Genomic DNA, 21373 nt, shown 5'->3' with positions numbered 1-21373 from the left:
TGTGTGTATAGAATTTTTGAGCTATCCGGTGTTTAAAATGTTTTTCAGGCTGATCAATATTTTTAGTCGCATTCAAAAGTTTTTAAAATGTTGGTTTTAAACATGACCTTAGATGTAATCTTCCTTAAACTAAAAAGGACATCATAAGGAACCACAATGAGCCCCATGTGGATCAATTGGAAGGTTTGAACTTCACATCTTCAGAGACACCCGAGACCTCAACCACTCGAGCAAGAAATGCTGCCAATATGCTATACATCTCTTTGATAGTCAGCAAAAGAATGTGGGAATCAGGATTCCTGAATTCCATTTCTGGATCTAGGAGGGAGCAGCTAGACTGGACTGTGGTTAAAGCAGGGATTACAGCCAGGACAGCCAGCCACATTTGCTTGGTACTTTATACTTCAAAATATAGTGTATCTATATACAGAGTATATCTATATTCGGAGTCATAGCGGACTCCTAGATGACCATGAGTCGTCAGTGTGACAAAATCATGAGCAAGGCTAACCACACTTTATCATGCATCAGCAGATGCATGACAAATAGAACCAAAGAGGTGATACTTCCCCTCTATGTGGCATTGGTCAGACCGCAGTTGGAGTACTGAGTCCAGTTTTGGGCGCTGTACTTTAAGAAGGATATTGATAGACTTGAGAGGGTCCAGAGGAGGGCCGCTTGTATGGTTAGGGGCTTACAGGACAAGCCCTATGAGGAGAGACTGAAGGACCTGGACCTCTTCAGCCTTCACAAGAGAAGGCTGAGAGGTGATCTTGTGGCTGCCTACAAATTCATTAGGGGGACACAGCAAGAGATTGGAGATGCTCTGTTCACCAGGGCACCTCTTGGGGTAACAAGGAACAATAGTCACAAACTGACAGAGAGCAGATTTAGGCTAGATATCAGGAAAAACTTCATGGTAAGGGTGGCCAAAATTTGGAATGGGCTTTCAAGGGAGATGGTGCTCTGTCCTTCCTTGGGGGTCTTTAAGAGAAGGCTGGATAGGCATCTGGCTGGGGTCATGTGACCCCAGCGCTCTTTCCTACCTAGGCAGGGGGTCAGCCTCAATGATCTGTTGAGGTCCCTTCTGACCCTAGCATCTATGATTCCATGAATCTATATAGATGAGATGAGCCTGGGCCATATTAGTCACATGATATGACCTATAACTTCAAGTTAGCTTAACTATAAACTGAGAGGAATAATTGCGTGTTTGTAGAGCAGGAAAATGAGATTTTGCTCCATTATAAGGATTGTGAAAAACAGAAATATAAAAAGCAGTGGGAAGAGGAGGAGGGTATAACATTCTAGTCTCCTAGCTTGTTGCTGAGTATTTCCTCAGGCCTACAGGGTAATTTGTAGATAAACTCTGTTATTAACATTAATCTCTAGCGCTAAATACAAAGTCAAAAAGCCTGAGGCTGAATGGATTCAATCTTCACAGGTTAGTCTAAGCTGCATAGATTGAATTGATCAGTAGATGAACAGACATTCACTTTTGATTTCACATTTTGAAATGCAGCCACATGTCTGCAGTGGCTCAGGCCAGAAGCCGGGCAGTGCCAGAGCATGCCTCCCTGCTCAGCTGGAGTAGACAGCTTGGGCTAAGGCTAGTCCAACCACTCTGCAAGGGGGAGTTTGAAAAGGAGATGTAAAGGCATCCTAGGGTGCTGGGGGACTGTGGGCTAACTTGAATCTGGAAGGGATTTGGGACAGAAGTTCAATAAACCTATTTAACCTAAGTCAGTTATATCTAAAACTACATACTGTAAGAACAAAATCTTAAGTTTATGCTGCCAATGCAGAGAGAATTGAAGCGGGCATGTGCAGAAGAGCTTCTGAATGGAAATTTCCAGTGTGCCCAGCATGTGCCCCCTGGGCGACCCTTGGCCTGTCAGTCAGCACTGACCTACTTTTCAGCCCTGCGCATGCTCAATTACCACACAGAGCTTGATCATGCTCAGTTTTCTGAGAGCATGATGTCATTGAACCAGAAAATTCTAACAGCTAAGCAGCCTGATTGGCTACGGGGCTGCTATAAATAGTGTGTGAGCCCCCACCTTGGTGTGGGTTGTTTGGGCGTTGTTGGTGTGAGAGTTAGAGAGACCGTGCTCTATCTGCAAGCAGAGGCTGCTTTCAGCAGAGACTGGGAGGCAGAAAGAGAGTTTGGGATTCGATCCCCTGGTTCTCTTCTCAACCTCATACAGCGACTTACCTCCTTGTTCGCTTTTCTTGTACCGATTCCTTTGGTTACTGAACTGTTTCTGGCTTCAACTTCGACTTTGTTCTTGGATCATCCTCACTGCTTCAACTCCGGCTTCATCTTCCACTTACCTGGCTTCCGACCTTGGCTTCCATCTTCGACCATCCGTTTGTCCTGTTGGACTGGCGTCATGCCTCCGTTCTTCGCTTCAACGCGTTACAGTTCTGTTTGTTTGTCGTTCTTTACATGAGCTGTTGACCAGCCCTGGGACTTAAGGAGTGGGCAGCCGCCCCTATCCCTCACGGGGTAGAACGCAAGGGCTCACTCCAGAACCCCGTGGGCCAACAGACCCCTCTGTTGTACTTGTGTTTTACTGTAACTGAAGAAGCAGCTTTGCCTATGCCTAAAGCGTAAGTTGAATAAATTCAATTTGTTATTAAAACCATACACTTCCGTGCCACTCAGACTCCATCACTGCTAATCCCACCTGTTCATAGTCCGATCGCCACCCCAGCCCACCGTGACCTTGGGGCCCGATTCATTTGGTTACCCCGACACATACATCCAGGTTTCTCTTAAACCAATTTCAGCCATTTTGAAAACAGTTTATATGCACTGAACTTCTGTTGCATTACAAATTTGAACTGGTTTCCAATCACTTATACCAGTTTATGTGTAATTTCTGTCCCTAGCCTAAGTGTCTGCATAGTGTAGCAGTAAGCTGTAGTGAAACCACTATCATGATTCCCACTTAATAATTCCTAAAAGAAAGTCTAACAGCTATTTACATATCAAAAGTTCACTGTCCTTTTCAGTTCCAGATTTTTGAGGCATTCCAGTTTTATAAGTATCAAGTGCCTCCTGTCTTCCTATGTACAAAACATTTTAAAAATATTTTAAAACTTCAACAGCTAATGGAACAAGAGGTATATTTTGGTAGCCCCTTACTAAAAAAATCTCAAATTTGTTCCCATGAATACCACTTTTCACACTGATCTAACTATGTGTGTGAAGTATAGGGTAGATGCAGAATTCTTTACACAGAAACTTTCTTGTAGCTTTAACTAGGGAGGAGCTATCCTGGATATTATTACAAAGGAAAATGGCTCTGCCAACAGCCACTCCAGCTTTGTAGAATGAACTCTGAGAAACAAATATGAACTCCCAGTCAGGTCCTTCTCTGGCATTCCACTTATAATATCTTAACTTTACAAAAGCCAGACTTAGCCTTTCAAAAGCAACCCTGGACATGGATAAAAAGAAAACTCCATAGTGATTTTGAGGTGAGGAGAAAAACCAAGGTCTTGATTTCACACAAAACTTGCATTGGTTTTTAAATCACTTTTTAAATTAACTGGGAAAAAAGTGCAAACTGTTGCCTAAAGTTTTATAAACCATTTTAAAACCAACTTGACTATGCTTGCAGAGGGGTTTGTACTCATTTACCTAAGTTGATTTTAATTATCCTAGTGCAGTTTTTGTGTGTATGCTAGCCCTGAGCCAATCAAAAAGAAACGTGAACACACAACCATAGGAATGATGAAAAACAATTTACATCTTCCTTCTGTGTAAATCTTGTCCAATCTTCCATAACCATATATGCCCTCTGATAGAAAATATGGTATGATTGTGTGATGCAGGAATTGGAAAAGAAGATAGTGAAATCATGCAGGAGATATGTGCCCCCCTGTGGATCTTAGAGCTAACTTTGTGAATTTTATGCACCATGGGGATCAGAGGCTCAGACAAGTTCCCCACTGTCATAAATCTACTAGCCATTTTTCCCCAAACGGGAGACCTTTTAATCTCTCTGAATTGAATCAGAACCCTCCAAATCGATTCGGAGAGATTTGGAAAGATTCAACAATTCAGACATAGACGCAGCTTTAAATTTTTTTTCTACATACCTCAAGGTACCAGGCAGCTTGTGAATGCTGAATGGTGGGGCAGATGGAGCATCCCACAGAAGTGCAGGGAGCTCCCCGGCAGCAAACCCAGAAGTGGACCAGAAGCACTTCCGATCCACTTCCGGATCCACTGGGGAGTGTGCAAGCCCCGCCCTCGTGCCCCCCTTGGCTCAGAGACTAGTGTCTCCTGGATCTGGGGGTGTACCCGGGGTCCCCCTGTGGCCGATCACTGAGCCTGGAGGGTGCAGGGGTTCTGACCCAGAAGTGGACTAGAAGTACTTCCAGTCCACTTCCAGGTTCACTGCCAAGCATTCAGGGAGCCCCCTGCACTCCTGTGGGATGCTCCACGTGCTGCCGCATCACAGCATTCATGAACCGTGCCTGGTACCTCAAGGTATGTAGAAAAAACATTTAAAGCTGTGTCTATGGCTGAATCGCTGATTCTCCAAATCAGTATCAAATCTTCAGATTCGGATTCAACTGAATCGAATCAGGGAGAGTAATCTGAATCAAGTAATCAAATCACTGTCCCCGATTTGGGCCAAATCTGAATCGAATTTGGCCTGTTTTGTGCACCCCAGTAAGATATTTTGTGGTGGTAAGTTTAAGTAAGGCTTCTGGCTAAAAGACGAGGGGAGAAACCTGTGATCAAGATACATCTGGGAGTTGCTTTACAGAACTGTTCTAGGGACAAGGACTAAAGAAGCAACCAAAGGGGCAAGGAAAGGTGAACCAGACTAAGCCACATGATTGAGTTAAGGACCTTGAATCCTGGAGTTGTATAACATAATCTAAGCCAGTGGTCACCAACAAGTGGATCTCAATCCACCAGTAGATCTTGGAGCCTCTTGGAGTTGATCCAAGGCTGGGGTGGGGGGCTGAGTGCCCGCATGTATGCACATGTGCGCCCTAGCCCAGCACGTCAGTCTCTGAGGGAGGGGAGGGACAGGGACTAGATTGAGGCCCCTGAGGTGAGGGACAGTGCCACAGAGGCAGGAGCAGGGGTAAGTTGAGTGGGGTCCCAGTCAAGTGGGACTTACCTGCTAGGGAGGTACACTCCCAAATAATTTTGTCTCCCTCTGCCTTGATCTGTCTCACCCCTTCCCTCCCCACAGACTTAACTTGCTGGGTGGGTGGGGAAGATGTTGGGTTGCTTTTAAATGCCAACGGTGATCTCCTACTTAAAAATGTTGGAGACCACTGATCTAAGCTTTCTTTAACAAAGTTCTTCATCCCTATGTTGGGGATGGCTCAGGATCTGCTGTATTGGAACACCCTAGCAACATAACTCCAGCAAATGACTTAGAAACATAGAATCATAGAAAATTAGGGTTGGAAGGGACCGGAGTTTATCTAGTCCAACCCCTTGCTCAAGGCAGGACCACTCCCAACTAGATCATCCCAGCAAAAGCTTTGTCTAGCCAGGTCTTAAAAACCTCCAAGGACAGAGATTCCAGAGCCTCTCTGGGTAACCTGGTTCCAATGTTTTACTACCCTCCTAGTGAGAACTGTAACCTAAGTGTCTCTTGCTGCAACTTGAGACTATTGCTCCTTCTTCTGTCATCTGCCACCACTAAGAGCAGTTTAGCTCCACCTTCATTTGAACCCCCTTCAAGTAATTGAAGGCTACTATTAAATCCCTTCTCAGTCTTCTCTTTTCTAGACTAAATAAGCCCAGTTCCCTCAGCCTGTCCTCATAAGTCATGTGCCCCATCCCCCTCATCATTTTTGTTGCCCTCTGCTGGACTCTCTCCCATTTGTCCACATCCTTTCTGTAGTGGGGGGCCCAAAACTGGACACGCATCTGGATGTGACCTCACCAGTGTTGAATAGAGGAGAAGAATCACTTCCTTGGACTTACTGGCAACATACCTACCAATGAAGCCCAGTATGCTGCTAGCCTTCTGGCACACTGCCAGCTCATATTCAGCTTATTGCCCACTATAACCCCCAGGTCCTTTTCTACAGAACTGCTGCCAAGCCAGTCAGCCCCCAGCCTGTACTGGTGCATGGGACTGTTCTGTCCTCAGTGCAGGACTTTGTACTTGTCCTTGTTGAAACTCATGAGATTCCTTTTGAATCCTCCTCTTTTCCCCTGCCTGTCCTTCCTAAACAGTTTGTACCCATCCATGACAGTGCTCCAGTCATGCAAGCTATCCCAGGTCTCTGTTATTCCAATCACAAAATAGATCTGTGACTGTGCAAGGACTTCCAATTCTTCCTGCTCGTTTCCCAGGCTCCGTGCATTTGTGTACAGGCACCTGAGGTAACTAGTCAATTGCCTTGATTTCTCAGGAAGTATGAGAACACCTGCTCTTTTTCCCCATCCTGCTTGCTCTTCCTTCAGGTCTCCTGCTTCCCCACTTACCTCAGAGTTTTGGTCTCCATCCCCCAGTAAACCTAGTTTAAAGCCCTCCTCACTAGATTAGCAAGCCTGTCTGTGAAGACACTCTTTCCTTTCTTTGTCAGGTGGATGCCATCTCTTCCCAGCAATCCCTCCTCTTGGAACAACATCCCATGGTTGAAGAAGCCATTGCATGGTCAAAGACTTCTTCTGTGGCAAGCTAGGAATAGAGCAGGCCCAACCAACATATCCAAGCAGATACACCCAGCTGCTGGTGTGAGTGAGGCCCTCATGTGACACTTCTCTTGTCAAAACAAACTGAGAACTGTTCAAGAATATTCTGTTGGATACTGACAATTGCACACCCTTCCAAACAAAAGCAGTATTATCTAAGAAACTAACCTGGTTAAAAGGAGATGATGAAACAGTGATAACATAACTTAATGCAATACAACGCAACACAACGTATATGGAGTTTTTTTCACTGCTTGTGTGTGTGTGTATATAATACATATATAAAAGATATATATAAGTGATACATACCCCCACTTATTTAGTCACATACTTCACTCACCATATAGTAGGACTGACAGTTAAAATGACTATCAAGAAGAAAAGGTTGCAATGGAATGGCCATGTCAACAGAATGGCAGACCATATCCTTAAGAATATTTTGTATAATGAGATTCAAGACAGCTCTATAAAAGAGGGTTGCCCCCTTTGGTGGTAACATGATGTGTGCAAAAATGATACAAAGTCATTCAGCAGTAGTGTAGAAAGCGGGGAAGAGCACTCAGAATCCCGTCCAATCTGAAGGGAACATTTGGCGCTGGGTGCAGGTCGATATAAAGCGGCATTGATCCAGAGGATGGAAGCAAAGCAAGAAAAAAGAAAGCAGCAAGCTGTAAATTTGGACTCCAACTCAAGCAACACATGAATCTGTAAACTGTGGAACAAGCTGTGTTGCTTTTAAATTGGTCTTGTAAGCCACAAATGGATTTATCAGGCATCACACTAGACCTCTTATGTGCACACCATGATCCAGAGGATCGACAGTTGCCTACTAAAATGCTCATCTTTCATGCAAAAATTAGCAGTTGAAAATTGGGATGTGTATCTTAACTGAGGAAAATGATTGTGAACAGTTTAGTTAAAAGGAAAAATCTCTTTTTTTCATTCTTTCTACAACAGGGGTCAGCAACCCCCAACATGGCCAGCCCCAGCTCTGGGTAGCTGCTGCCAGTGATGGAGCCTGGGATACTTCCAGCAGGGCTTGCAGTGTCCCAGCTGCCTGCTGGGAGCAGCCCGGGCTCCTGGCTGGCAGCAGCTACCCAGAGCCAGGGCCAGGGCCAGGGCCAGGGCCAGCTGCAGCCAGGAGGCTGCAAACAGCTGTGCCGGCCTCTGGAGCACCAGCATCAGCTCCGTGCCAGTTCGTGCACCCACGCATGCACTTGCCTGGGGCAGACAGCAGGGCAGCGCAGCCTGCTCCAAGGTACCCGTGTAGTCGCCACCAGCACGGAGCTGATGTCGGAGCTGTGGAGCCCAGCACAGCTGTTTGCAGCCTGCCCACTGCTTGCTTCAGCTGCCCAGAGCCCAGGCTGGCTACAAACAGCTGCACCAGGCTCCAAAGCCCAGTCACCAACTCCGTGCCGGGAGCAGGGCAGAGACCGGGGCTGCGCTGTCTCAGGCCCCTCCCCCACCGCCTGCTCCAATGCGCAGGTGCACATGCTGGTACAAAGCTGATGCCGGGGCTCCAGAACCCAGCACAGCTGTTTGGAGCTTCCTGCCTGCAGCCAGCCTTGGCTCTGGGTAGCTGCTGCCAGCTGGGAGCCCAGGCTGCTCCCAGCAGGCAACTGGGACACTGCAAGTTCTGCTGGGAACAGCCTGGGCTCCAGGAGCTACCCAGAGCTGGGGTAGCTGCTGACAGCCACAGAACCTGGGCTGGGGGTAGGGGCTTTGGGTGGGGGGAAAAGGGCACAAGCAGGGCATCCTGCCAGGTACCCCCTGCCTTCATTTTGTTTTTCTAGCATGCCGGCACTCCAGCACCTTCCAAGGTAGGCATTGTGGTGTTTTTCGGCACTCCAGTCAAAAAACATTGCCTACCCCTGTTCTACAACAAGGTGTGTGTCTTATTTAGGGGTGTGTGGCATGTGAATAAATACTGTGTGCATGCGTACAGGTATGTGCGCATGTGCACGCGTGTTCATGTTTAGAAATGACAATATAAAGAGTTAATGACAATGAATATGTCTCACAAGTGAAAATGTAGGTAACTGATAAATTAAAGGAAGCAATGAAATACCAATAGTTAATAAGATGTTACACGTTAAACAAAACCCTTTGTCAGGCATGGCTTCATTCTTAAACAAAGAATATAAACAGTTTGATTTATAAAATTATAAATCAAGAGGTAGAAGACAAGACTGCTCAATAGTTTTTTTGTTCTGTACTTAAAAATAGGTAGAAGGATGTGTCTAGCCTCTCTGATATGAATGGAGGAAAAGTTTACTCTCTGTAACAATATGATGGGGGAGACACTAGACTCAAAGAACTATAGATTGATTAGCTTGGTACCAATCCAGATAAGGCAATGGCCAATTCTGGTTTTTATCAACAAACTATTAATTGTTAAAACATATTTAATGACAGTTGAGAGAAAGTAGGTTTTGTTAAACAGGCATATTAGTTTCTCAGAAGATACTACAGGCCTGAATAGTATAAATCAATTGTGTGGAGAGAGAATACTTGAAGTTCAAATGCTTGATCTAGTGTCAATTGACATTTGATTTAAAAATATGCATTACATAGAATAAGGATATATGCTTAGCATTAAAGAATATAGTAGATGGATTAAAAACTGACTAATTGAAATATCTCAAAAATGTAGCTGTTTACAGATGGACATCATCAAGACCATCATTGGAGGGTGTACAAGAGGGACTGGTACTTGGTCTAATGCTTTTCAATATTTTTGTCAACTATCTAGGTTTGCTAGTAAAGTTTGCAGATGATAGACTTGTGAGTTGGTAAGTACTGAAGAAGCAAGTTACTGTTACAAAATGATCCGAGTTTCTTGGTAAAAGACATCATAATACAGCCATAGGTAAGATGATATATCTGGGAACCACATAACCAGGTTAAATCTACAGGGTGGGAAAGTTTGTCTTGGAAAGCAGTGGCCCAAGAGGACAAAAGATTATTGCAGAAAATCATCTCAATATTAGCTCTCTGTGCAATACTGTGGCTAATAGGGCTGATGTGATTTTTGGTTATATTCAAGTAGGCTATTCAATAGGGCTGTGCGAAGCAGGCCCTATCTAATTCAGGTTCAGATTTGGCCCGAATCAGGGACAGTGACTCAATTCGTTGATTTGGATCAGCGTCCCGGATTTGATTCAGCCAAATCTGAATCTGAAGAGGTAGCAGGTGTGGCTTGTGATCATTGCAATACTGGGGCGCATGGAGAGTCCCGCAGGAGTGCAGGGGGGGCCTCCACATACTTGGCAGCAAACCCAGAAGTGGACCAGAAGTACTTCCAGTCTGCTTTCGGGTCTGCCAGGAAGTACGCAGGGGGAACCCCCCCACATCCCTCTGGCTCGGTACAGGGGGACCTTGGGTGACCCCCTTGGGCCCAGGAAGCACCAGTTGGCAAGCTGGGGGAGCGGGCCTGTGCACTCCCTGGTGGACCCGGAAGTGGATCTGAAGTGCTTCTGGTCCACTTCCGGGTCTGCTGCTGAGTGCACTGGGGAGCCTCCTGTGCTTCTGTGAGACACTCCATGCACCCCAGCATCACAGCACTCATGAGCTCCTGCTACCTAGAGGTATGTAGAAAAAACATTTAAAGCTGTGTTTATGTCCAAATCTCTGATTCTTTCCAAATCGATCTGGAGGGTTCCGATTTGATTCAGAGAGATTAAAGGGTCCCCTGATTTGATTTGGATTCAGAGATTCGACCACCAAATCAGGCTGAAACTGCCAAATTGAATCAGGGACTGAAGCTTTGCACAGCCCCACTATTCAATATTCACTATTCAATATAGGTTATATATTCAAGACTGGTATTAGAATACAGTTTTTACTTCTGGTGGTCAGACTTCAAGAAGAATGAGGAAATACTGATGTAATGTTTGGGAATGAAAGAAGGGGAAGCCAGTTGTACTAACATGTCAAGCTTGGGCTTCTATAACCCAGGAACATTTAACTTGGTATGCATCTTTCTTCCATACAGTAATTCAGCAGAAAACTTCTATGTAATTGACTGCACAGTGTATAACCTTGTAGATCTGTAAGAAATCTACAGTCTTTTTTGAACTTTTTCTTCCAGATCAGCTGTGTATAAACTCTGTTTCAAAGTTTTACTGAAAAATTCAATTTCCCTGGTAGTCTGAGAGTAGTACACTAAATATCTTTTATGTATAATAATATTTGCTCTCAGGAAAGTTCAAAATTCTAAGGTGAATTCTGATCCATTGTCAGATATTAATTCTTTCAGGTTTCCTTCTCTGCTGACTGAAGACAGTAGACAGGAACACAACTACAAAAACAGAGGTAACTTGTGACATATTGGGCATGCTACATAAGATGCTACGTCACTATACCAACATGCTATGGTGATGTGGGCAACCTAGTGTCAGTGGGCACAAACCATGACACCGTAGCTACGTCACTGTAGCAATGCACTCCCTCGCTATAGCGAACCGCTACAGTGACATAACAGCTAAAAATAACTACATTGCTGGCATGGCACAGTACAGGCTGCTACTGCACCATAATTTAGTACTTCCTTTTGGAAGTACTAAATGCAAGTACCAAAAGGAAATACTAAATGATGGCACAGTAACAACTGCACCATAGGGGCATGTGTAGACACGCCCAAAAGCTACTCTCTACCCTATACTGTAATCTATGTGGGTGGTGATATAGCAACAGCCAAGTGGAGCAGTATAAAATGGCTTTACCAATATCAATCACAAACTTTTGCCATGCTGAACGAAGAAAGTCAACAGGATGTAATGGCAGGATGAGTCACTAATGCTTTGTTGTGTAAATGACAAGTAACAAAAGATCTTAAATCAGTGTCCACTTAAGCATTTATTCCTAACTACCAGTACAAATCAAGTAGTTGTTGCTTTGTTCCAACAATCCCTTGAAGCATGTTATGAGTAAGTTATATTCAATTTCCCTTTAGTTCCTCTAAGAACATACTATACATCCATCTTATACAGAAAGTTCAGTCTATAGCCTAAAGTTTGGCAGAAAAATAGATGAAGCTATTTGGCCATCAAGTTGTAGGAAATTCTTGGAGTTTTGTTGAAGCAAACATGCTAAGCAAGCAGGCTTGGATTGTTCTTTAGTAATTGCAGAAAGCGTATCTATGAGAAACACAATTAGTTCTACACGGTCATCTGTTTGGGAGCCTGGGGAAGGCAAAGGCAAGCAAGACAAGCAAACATTCATCACATTACGATTCATGGTCCGTACTTCATGTCCTAGGCAACCAACAGTAATAACACTGACCACCTGGCAATTCACATTCCTTTTCCTCTGTGTCCTTTTATCATTAGAGGCATTGTTAAAGGGTTGCGATTTAAATCTGTAATTTAAATCTACAAGCCCAAAGGTAAGTTCTCTACTTTCTATAGCCCATACACAAGTATTCCTATTACAAGGACTGCATACCTTTTCTCAGCATCATGGGGTGTTCTTGAAGAAAATATAATCCATCCAGGAAGAGCACACATTAACTGCTGAAACTTCCTTAGCCTGACAAAGGGGTTTTTAACCCAAAAACTTGCTTAAAAATTGTTCCCCAACTGTTTAAGTTGGTCTAATAAAAGATATCAGATTCACCCAAAGAATCTTGTCTGCCTAATACCTTTCTTAGCATCCTGAACAAGGATGTAGATAAGTAAGACAAAAGATCAAACAATGCAAGTGTTGGGCTCTCCGCAATCAAATCTTTCACTGTTTCAAAACTGGCCCATATAGCAATTGTCCAGGACAAGACTGAGGTCCCACAAAGCAGTGTTCTTAGCAGTTCTACAACCAAAATGAAGTTCAAATACATTTTGCATGCTGTAACATGAGACTCAAAAAAACCCTCAAACAAAACCCTCAACAAGCAAACAAAAAAGAAAACAATACTTGTAAATCTTTCAGAAATAGTACATTTATCATTGCAATGGTCAGGTTCTAGTCCATCTTGAGAAAATACGTGCCCTGACATCTATTTGAAGTGACATTTAGAAGAAGATGTTGTCATACTGCAGTAATACATTACAATACCAACCTGTGGATGGTTTTCATGTATTTGGAATGTCATCCCAAGCACAGCATCATCATCCAAGTGATGATCATCCTGCACTGGTTGTTAACAATCATTGATGACATTCTTTGAAACATTTTGGATGCTCATTCAAGTCCTCCCATAGTGTATGATCAAGGCCTCTATTTTCTTATAACATGGAGAACAGAAGTGTAAAGCATCTTTACCCCACAAAGTTGAGAACACTTCATCTATATTTGAAAGTGGGTGGCTGTCAAATATACTGTTTTGTCTCTCTCAAGTCTTCCAGGGTGAATATTTCAAGCCTTTTCTTTTGCTATTACTATTGGTGAGATCTATTTAGAACTTTATTTTTTCAATGCCATTATTTATAGATTTTTTAAAACCTCTTGTGACACCATTCTCAGTGAGAGACACTATAAGCAGAGTGATTCCTATTGCACAGTGTCATATCAGGCTGAATTTTAATTTTGTGAACAGGCCCTTTTCACAGAGAAAAGTATTTCTTCCTTACTACCTTTTGAAACAGCAGAAAATGGAATCAGCACATGGTTGGGCTTAGTGAAGCAATGAACCTATTAATCATAGATACAGATCTGTGTACAAGATAAGAGTACCACTGTGCACAATAAAGAAGTCAGCAGATATGAAGCATGTAGCATACAGGAATTTGGTTCATCAGGTAACTCACTAGATATTATCTGAATTCAGTAAGTGGTAAAGATCTGAAATAGATTAAAGTAGTATACAGATTGCTGAGTCAGCACCCATCTTTAATTCAGCAGTCTGGGGTTATCTACCTGATATAAGGCAAACATTCAAAGCCAGATCTTATTCCCATTATTAGGCACCTAAATGAATTTACATGCCTAAGTGCATTCACATTCCACCCCCGTGAAGTCCCTATAAAATCATTAACATGCCATCATCTTAGCCCTAAGATTAAGTCACAAAATGCAAGTAGAAGGAGGACTGTAACAGAAGTAGGGAGTTATCCTGTGTGGGCAGCCTGTCTCACCCTCTCCTGCCATGCCTTGATGTATTTATTGTTGGAAAAATACAGTGTGGAAGGCTGCCTTAGGTCTGCAGGCCTGATGCTGGAGTCTAAGTATATGGCTCCACCATCCCCTACATCGAGTCCATCTCCACCCTCAGATCTTAACAGCACTGGTTGGTCACCTGATCTTTTAGTTAGGGCTCGTGAGGATCTTGTTTGCCCTCTGGACCTAGATGTTCAGTTAAGAACGATTACCAGTCTCTGCATCTTGTTCCCTGTATTCATTAAGCTGCCAATGAAGGTAGTAACTTAAAGTAAAGACTTGTCATCAATCGTTATAATAGCAAACCAAATCAGCAATGCACAATGGGGAGTTGGTATCTGTCCCAAGAGAGAGTGGAAGGACCCCGAACCAAAAGGGAAGGTCCCTGGGAACAGAATACCCAGAAAAGAGAGGAAATTAACACAACGTTAAAGAAAAGAAACTACTTAGCTGCAGCAGGAGCTGGAGCAGCTGGAATGGAGAAAGAAACCGGCATGGCTCGTCAGCCATGTCTTTATCCAGCTGAAGCCAGACGATGATGTCACTGGCAATCACTGGCTGGCGGGGATAAAACCAGCTGCCGGTGGAAACAAGGGAGAGGGAGAAGCAGACCCGAGGAGAACACAACCACAGGGTGTTCCTCGGGAGGCTTTCGGGGAGGAAGGGCAACAGCCTGAAGAATCAGCGGAGGCTCTGGGCACTGACCCTGGCAGTGGCGGTGAGGAATGGCTCGACAGAGAGAGAGATGAGCTAGAAGCAGCCCCTACAGCCAACAAAGGCAGCAAAGGCAGAGAGAACAGAAAGGTGGATGTGGCAACCCACACCGCAACAGGTGGGAATATCGGGGCCAGTGAGGAGGTGGAGGAATCTCCCCCTTTAGAAGAGTCCCAGCAGGAGCAGTGTGAAGGGCTGCAAAGAGGCAGGATACCTACCCTGAGTACAGGGTGTGACCAAGCATACACAAAGGGGCCATGAGCCACCCGAATAGTGATGCCACAGGAGGAAGAGAAGTGGGGAAGGACCGTACTCCAGGAAGAGATGGATAAAGTGAGAGAGATGACCTGAGCAGGAGGACACGGGCACTTGACCCTGTTTAGGAGTCCTTCCATAGAAAGGCCTTAGGGAACGAGGCACCTGGCACCCTGACAAAAGGGACCAGGAAAGGGGCCACACAGATTCCCCACAATAGAATAGGGTATTATTTTGTGTTTTTCTTTTGCATTTCCCCATTTGAAGGAGTTGAGGGTCAGGGGAGATGAAATGGCTAAGGTATTCAGTACAGGGCCCGTAGGGGCAACACATTGGGTTTAGAACCCCAGTGAAGTATCTTACGCTAGAGGGTACAGGCTTCATGACTGAGAACACCTACTGCAAACAACCCAGGGTGGGTTGAGTGAAGCAGCTTCAAGAACTGGTACCAAAGATGAGGAGGGACTCAGAAGGCCTCCACAAACGTGCAAGAGTGAAGGTGTGGCTAGGAAAACCCAGTGATCCATCAAGGTGGTGTAAGATCGGGGTGTATTGCTGGTGGAGCCCCGCAAGTGACTGTCGGGTAGACCTCATGCCGCAGGAGGACCCTGAGTAGTCACCCCACCACTGAGAAACATTCAAAGTCATGGCAAGAGAGATCAGGGAAGACCACTCGAGGAGTATACATCTATCCGGCAGTACTGGAGTCAGTAAGGCGTACACCACCAAGTACTCGAACCAAGGCGGCACGTGACTGGGCGTTCAAGGCCTGATGGTCACAGTATCCTTTCACCAATCTTACTCTTTCTGGGATTTCCATTTGCAAGATGGCATCTTGGGCCCTGCCTGTAGTGTCCTGGGATCCCTTTGATACAATCCAGGCTGTCATAAGTCAAAAAATCACTGGTCACATTCAACTACCTGACGATTCTCCCTACTTAGGGTCGCTGTCTCTTCCGGGGTGCCTTCTCATGCTGTTATTGCTCACAACATGGATACAACCCCACCTCTGTCTCCAACTGAATTACCTCTTTACCAGAGGGCTACTGCCACTTGGCAGTTATACTCCTCCTCAGCTGGGATTCTGAATACCTGGGTCACATCTCTCACCATGACCAGGGTTTACCTTCTTACTTACAATTTCTGCCCAAAACTGCCACTTTCAGCTTCCTTCTGTCTCACAGGTCTTGAGAGTCTTGTGCCATCAGCACCCTGGGAAGCCCCTGTGAGTTGTCCTTGTCTGGATCTGTTTGCAGAGTCTGCCGCTCTGGCATTTGCCCACAAGGGTCTCTGTACCAGCACTGGTAAGTATTGTCCCCCATCCTGGCCCCTGGCCCAGGTTCTGTCCTCTACTCCCTGCAGTTGGGAGTTTCCCTCCCTCTTCAGAGTCCCAGTGTCCCTTTTAAATTTTGCATGTCCCCTGTGACAAAACACCCCTTTGGGTGTCTGTCACTTTAAGGGCTGGAACAGGGATCTGCCAGGTGGCTGATGAGAGCAGCCATTTTGGAGAGTGGCCATCTAAAGGGAGCGCTGTTATAAGAACAGAGCAGTTTGTGTTGAGCTGCCTGGGGAGTAACATTGCCTGGCGGAGTTTCTGCTCCAGGAATATCTCGGAGGTAAGGGTGAGGCTATGGGGAAGGAGGAGGCCTCATGATCCTGGGCATGACCTAAAACTGGATTTGTGGCTCGAGAGAAGGGTGTAGTGGTCTGGTGAGGGATCAGGGGTGAAGTAGGACCATAGCTGAGCAATCGCTCAGTCCCATTCAGGTGAGGGTCACAGGAGAGGCCCAAAAGATCACTCCAGGGCTGACCAAGGGGTGGAAAGAAAAGCCTGAGGATCTCTTTGAGTAGGGTGGAGTGAGTGTGGCCTGGATAAGCAGTATGCATGAAACTGGGAGCGAGCCAGTGGAGTGCAAGAGACCCCAGTGAGGGGGAGAGGTGTGGCCTGAGAAGGCAGTGTGGGAGAGACACAACTATGTGTTCAGTTGGACCCGGTGTTGAACCAGAGATGGAACATGAGGCATGGGACATGTGTAGGGATGGTAGTCGCATATACTTATCACCCACGGTCATTTGGGTGCACGAAGGGCAGCTTCCTGCCTATTTAACATCACAATCATTTATGAACAAGGTGTGGCAAGTGAACAAGTCAGGAGGTTTGCCCAGAGACAAGGGCAGGCCATACTAGTACCAGGCCTGGAAGGTGCTTTTGTCATACCCCCGATGTCACTCTTCTGTGTCCAGTTAAAAGGGGCCATGCTTGTGTTTATTTTAGCCTCACTTCTTATTTTCCAGTGTCGGCTCATCTGCCAGGCAAGTATAGCGGGGCAGGGGCCTCCCTGCTACAAGGACCCAGACACCTTCTACATCAAGTGTTTTTCAGGAGTTCAAGCAGGGTGGAAGAGGATCTGGTCCTACCAGCACACATTATTTGGGACTGTTCATGTTGACACTCAGGACAGTAATATCTGGCATGGTAATTTACGATGCGTGTTGTTGAAGTTGGGTACTTTGACATACCAAAATACCATAGGAAAATGCCCATTCTTTGTGCAGTGTTTGCACTAAATATGTTGCCCAATATACTTTGCAGTGTGTTGCATGTAGCTGCGGCTTAGTATAGTTTTCTCTACATATTTCAAGGTCACTGTACTCAGTTTCATCTCTGCAATGCCTGTGGAATTTTTGTGTGCCCCTTGTTAAACTGTGTGTGTAATGGCTGCATGTCTTAATGGAAGTTTGCTATGATCTGGCCCACTTTTACTTCCACCATTGCTGACTCAATTTAACTAGCAAGAGTTATAGCTGCCTTTAACATCAGCACAGAGTCAAGCAGCAGCTCTAATGCAAGGAAAAAGGTTTTTTGCTGTAAACTGACATGAATTATTTAATCACTATATTGCCAGTTACATGCAACAACCAGTCCCTATAAAGCAGCAATTTACCGTTCTGTTGATTTATCCCGTTTCTGTTCATGCTAACAACATTTATAGTGTTCAACTAAGGTATTTACTGCAGGTACAAAAGAGGTCTTTAAGGCCAAGGATACAATGAGATACTTATTGGCCATGCCTACACAAGACGCTCACTGCACAGTAACTTGCTACTACTGTGCTATAGCTTGTTACTACTGCACAATGGTGTCACGTAGCACAAAGCACAGTCACAAGCTACAGCTCAGTAGCAATGAGTTGCCATACAGTCAGCGTCACCAAAAAGCCGTTCGGGGATGCTACTACAGAGTAATTCCAGTAACTGCATAGTCAGCATCTTGTGTAGATGCGTGTACACAAAAGGGCTGTATGCCAGCCTTAAGCTGTGAAACCATGTATCAGTAGCCCACAGCTTCTTGTCTTACTTAGCACTGTCACTCATGGCAAAGCATTATTATCAAATTCCCAAAGCCAATCAGTAAGTGGTATTACAGCCTCACTTAAGCATGGCAGAGAAGATGCAAACAACTTGGGGCAGTTTATTGCCAAATTATTTTGATTGTGGCCAGAAGCAGAAGCCAGTTGTTTGACACTGTCTTTTGAAAGCCAGGTCGTGGAGGCATCATACAAAGGCAGGGACTCATTCAATTATGGCACTACTAACAACTTTAAAAAAACCCCAAAACCTAAAGCAAACAACATCCAGAGAGTCCTATCAGTTTCTCTGTTCTCTATGAATAGGCTTCTATTTTCCAGTGTCAAAACTACAACAGCACAACTGGAGAGAGGTCATATAAAAGAACCACAGAATGTAATGTGAAACTTAAGGAGCTCAAACTATTTAGCTGATTGAAGAGAAGATTGAAAAATGACATGAAGATGGATGTGTGATGGTATTTGCACATAGAGAAAATATCTGGTAGTGGATTGTTTTTCATTTTGTTGACAAAGGTGTAATAAGATTCAGTGACTAGAAGTTGAATTTAGATAATTTCAAACTTGAATAAAGATGAGATTGCTTAAAGGTGAGAGTAATTTAATATTGGAGCCCAACATGCATAGACTGAACATCACTTGAAGTCTTTAAAATGAAATTAGTTATCTTCCTCCAAGATATGCCATCAGTCCATTTTCTAGGAAAAATCAACACATGTCATAGAAGAGTCGGAATAAATTGTACACAGATGTACATGCACAAATGTACATGGATTCTGACTTGATTCTGTACTTCTAAGAATGTCTCTGTCTGGCAAGGATGGAAGACGGACTCACCATGCAACTCTTGTTCTCAAGATACTGGGTCCTCAGGAGAAAAATAAAGGAGTCCCTTCAGCTGTGTCTGCTTCTGATCACACATCAGATCCCTTTGCACTTGTACCTGCACATCTAACAGGGGCCACATACTATGATGGTTCATGCAGCAAGACAAGGCACTATATCAGGACCCAGGGACAGAGGGGCTTCAAGGGAATACAGGGGCAGAAAAAGGCTGAGGAGATGCAAAAACAAGTGATGGGATGGGGGATGGAGGGTATTGGATGGCAGCTTCACTACCCCAGATGAGTTCCAAACAAAGGAAGGACACTGGTGCAGGTTTATTCAAGGCTGGAGTTTGACCCTTACTAAGCCCATCTTGGTGGAAGGGGCTTTCCTTCTAAAGCTTTCCAAGGCAAAAGGAAATGAAAGAGGCTCACAAATTTGTTGCTTCTTTGCTGATAACTTTTTAAAGCAAACAACATAATCTGTGGGGGGTTTATTAATGAGTTTTTGAGCACACAAATCAGTAGTTCTGGTCTGGGCCACTATGGTAGCCCATGTTACAGTTTACCAAGGGTCCCAGGTCACCTCAAACTAGACCCAAGGGAATGTATCCCAAGGAAAGAATAGTTTTAAAGTTTATCCAGAAAGGAAGAAATCCAGTGATTAAGAGGTAATTAATTGTCCTTTGTAAGGCTGTTGACAAGTTGCGAAGTGTTAAGGAAACAGGTTATAATAATGATTACAGGCACAGAAAACCTGCCCTACAATAAAAGCCTGAAGAAGCTCAGTGTATTTAGTTCATCAAAGAAAAGGTTAAGTATATTATTTATGATATTTAAAAAAACTGTATTTGGAACAGATTTCTGATGGTAGATCAATGTTCTTTTCTGTTACATTAAAAACCAACGTTTGGAAGCTGATGCTAGGTAAATTCAGGCCAAAAATAAGTTACAATTTTTTTAATGAGGGGAACATTAGAAGAGTTTCCAATGGGAAATGGTGAATTCTTCATTGCTTGAAGTCTTTCACATTAAGATTGGCTGTCTTGCCAAAGGATGCACGATCACCCAGGGAGACGTTATGGGCTTGATGCAGAAATCCCTTAGTGACATTCTGTGGCAAGTGTTATGCAGGTCATGTTATATCAAAATAGCTTCTGCTGGACCTATGAGCTCTGAACCTCTGAGCCTGTGGAGATGAACCCCAAACCCAGAGGTGATGTCTTATGTTTGGGGAACAGTGTATTGCCCATCTCAAGAGATTAATTTATGATAAATTATATGGAATAGTTACCTTCCACAGTAGGGGACGGCACACCAGGCAGTAACTTCCAATACTATTCCCATGTAGATCAAAAATCATAAACTAGATTAAGGAAAAAAGCGTAGGACTGGCAATAAACCATGTGATTATTATTTTAATTATATTAATAATTTGGGGGTGTTAATGTGTCTTTTGACTTTTAACTCTCCTTTCCTCTAACAATGTAAGAGAGAGAATTTCAGGTTGAAAATACAAATTTCAAAGCACAGAAAATTTTTTAAAAATGCCATCTCCCTGGCTGCTGAGACAAGCTCCATTTCCCCTCTCCTCACATTTAGGATAAGAAAACTAACCCAAAGCTATACTTTTGTGTTCAGCTATGACTGTTGTGGGAACAGAGGAAATTCTTGCATTATCATGAGACCTCCTTCTGCCAGTACAAAAATCCCATGATTCATGATTGATTGGGAAGAGACAGGCAGTTTGAGCTGGGACAGCTGGGTGCATATAGGGTCAAGAACTTCTCTGTTTAACTGCTCTTGTAGGAGTTTTAACCTGGAACTTCACCTGTAGAGAATATGGAAATTTTCATAATATGGTTATGGATAGGTAGGACCTTCCTGATGCTGCTACCCAGTGGGATTGAATAGCTCACCTTAACCCCTGTTCTGGGCAAAGAGACTGAGAGGAAGTTAAATAGCAGATAGCTATCTGAGTTGGCACGAAATGATTGACAAAGAGACAGTGGAAATCCCTATGACTGGATGTGAGATTTTAAAGAGCAATATTTTAAGTAGCCAAAGAGGGGCCAGGTTGAAGAGACAGTTTTTTAAATGTTGCTGCAGCCCAGCTGTACATAGAGATGCAGAGAGACAAGGTAGATCCCAGATGAATGCAGCATGTTGTGCCTGTTGCTCCTTCTGATATGGACTCTGTCTTAAGTTTGGGTTGGCCTTAATAATGTTGGGCAGTGGCACCCAACATTTTTGCCCAGGCCGGATGAGCAGTGCCAGGTCTATCTGTGGGTTGGATCTGGCCAGTGGGCCCAAATTAGTTGTGCAGGATTGTGCAGCCCAACTCTGATCCACCTGCTGGCAGCAGGGAGTAGTCTGGTTATGATCCAAGTGTGTCTGGGGTAGGGAAGGGGAGAGTGTGTGTGGGTGGGGAG

Source organism: Crocodylus porosus, unplaced genomic scaffold, assembly GCF_001723895.1.
Source record: "Crocodylus porosus isolate Cpor-Errol unplaced genomic scaffold, CroPor_comp1, whole genome shotgun sequence".
NCBI lineage: Eukaryota > Metazoa > Chordata > Crocodylia > Crocodylidae > Crocodylus > Crocodylus porosus.
The sequence above is the reverse complement of the archived record's forward strand: the minus strand, read 5'-3'. Positions refer to the sequence as shown.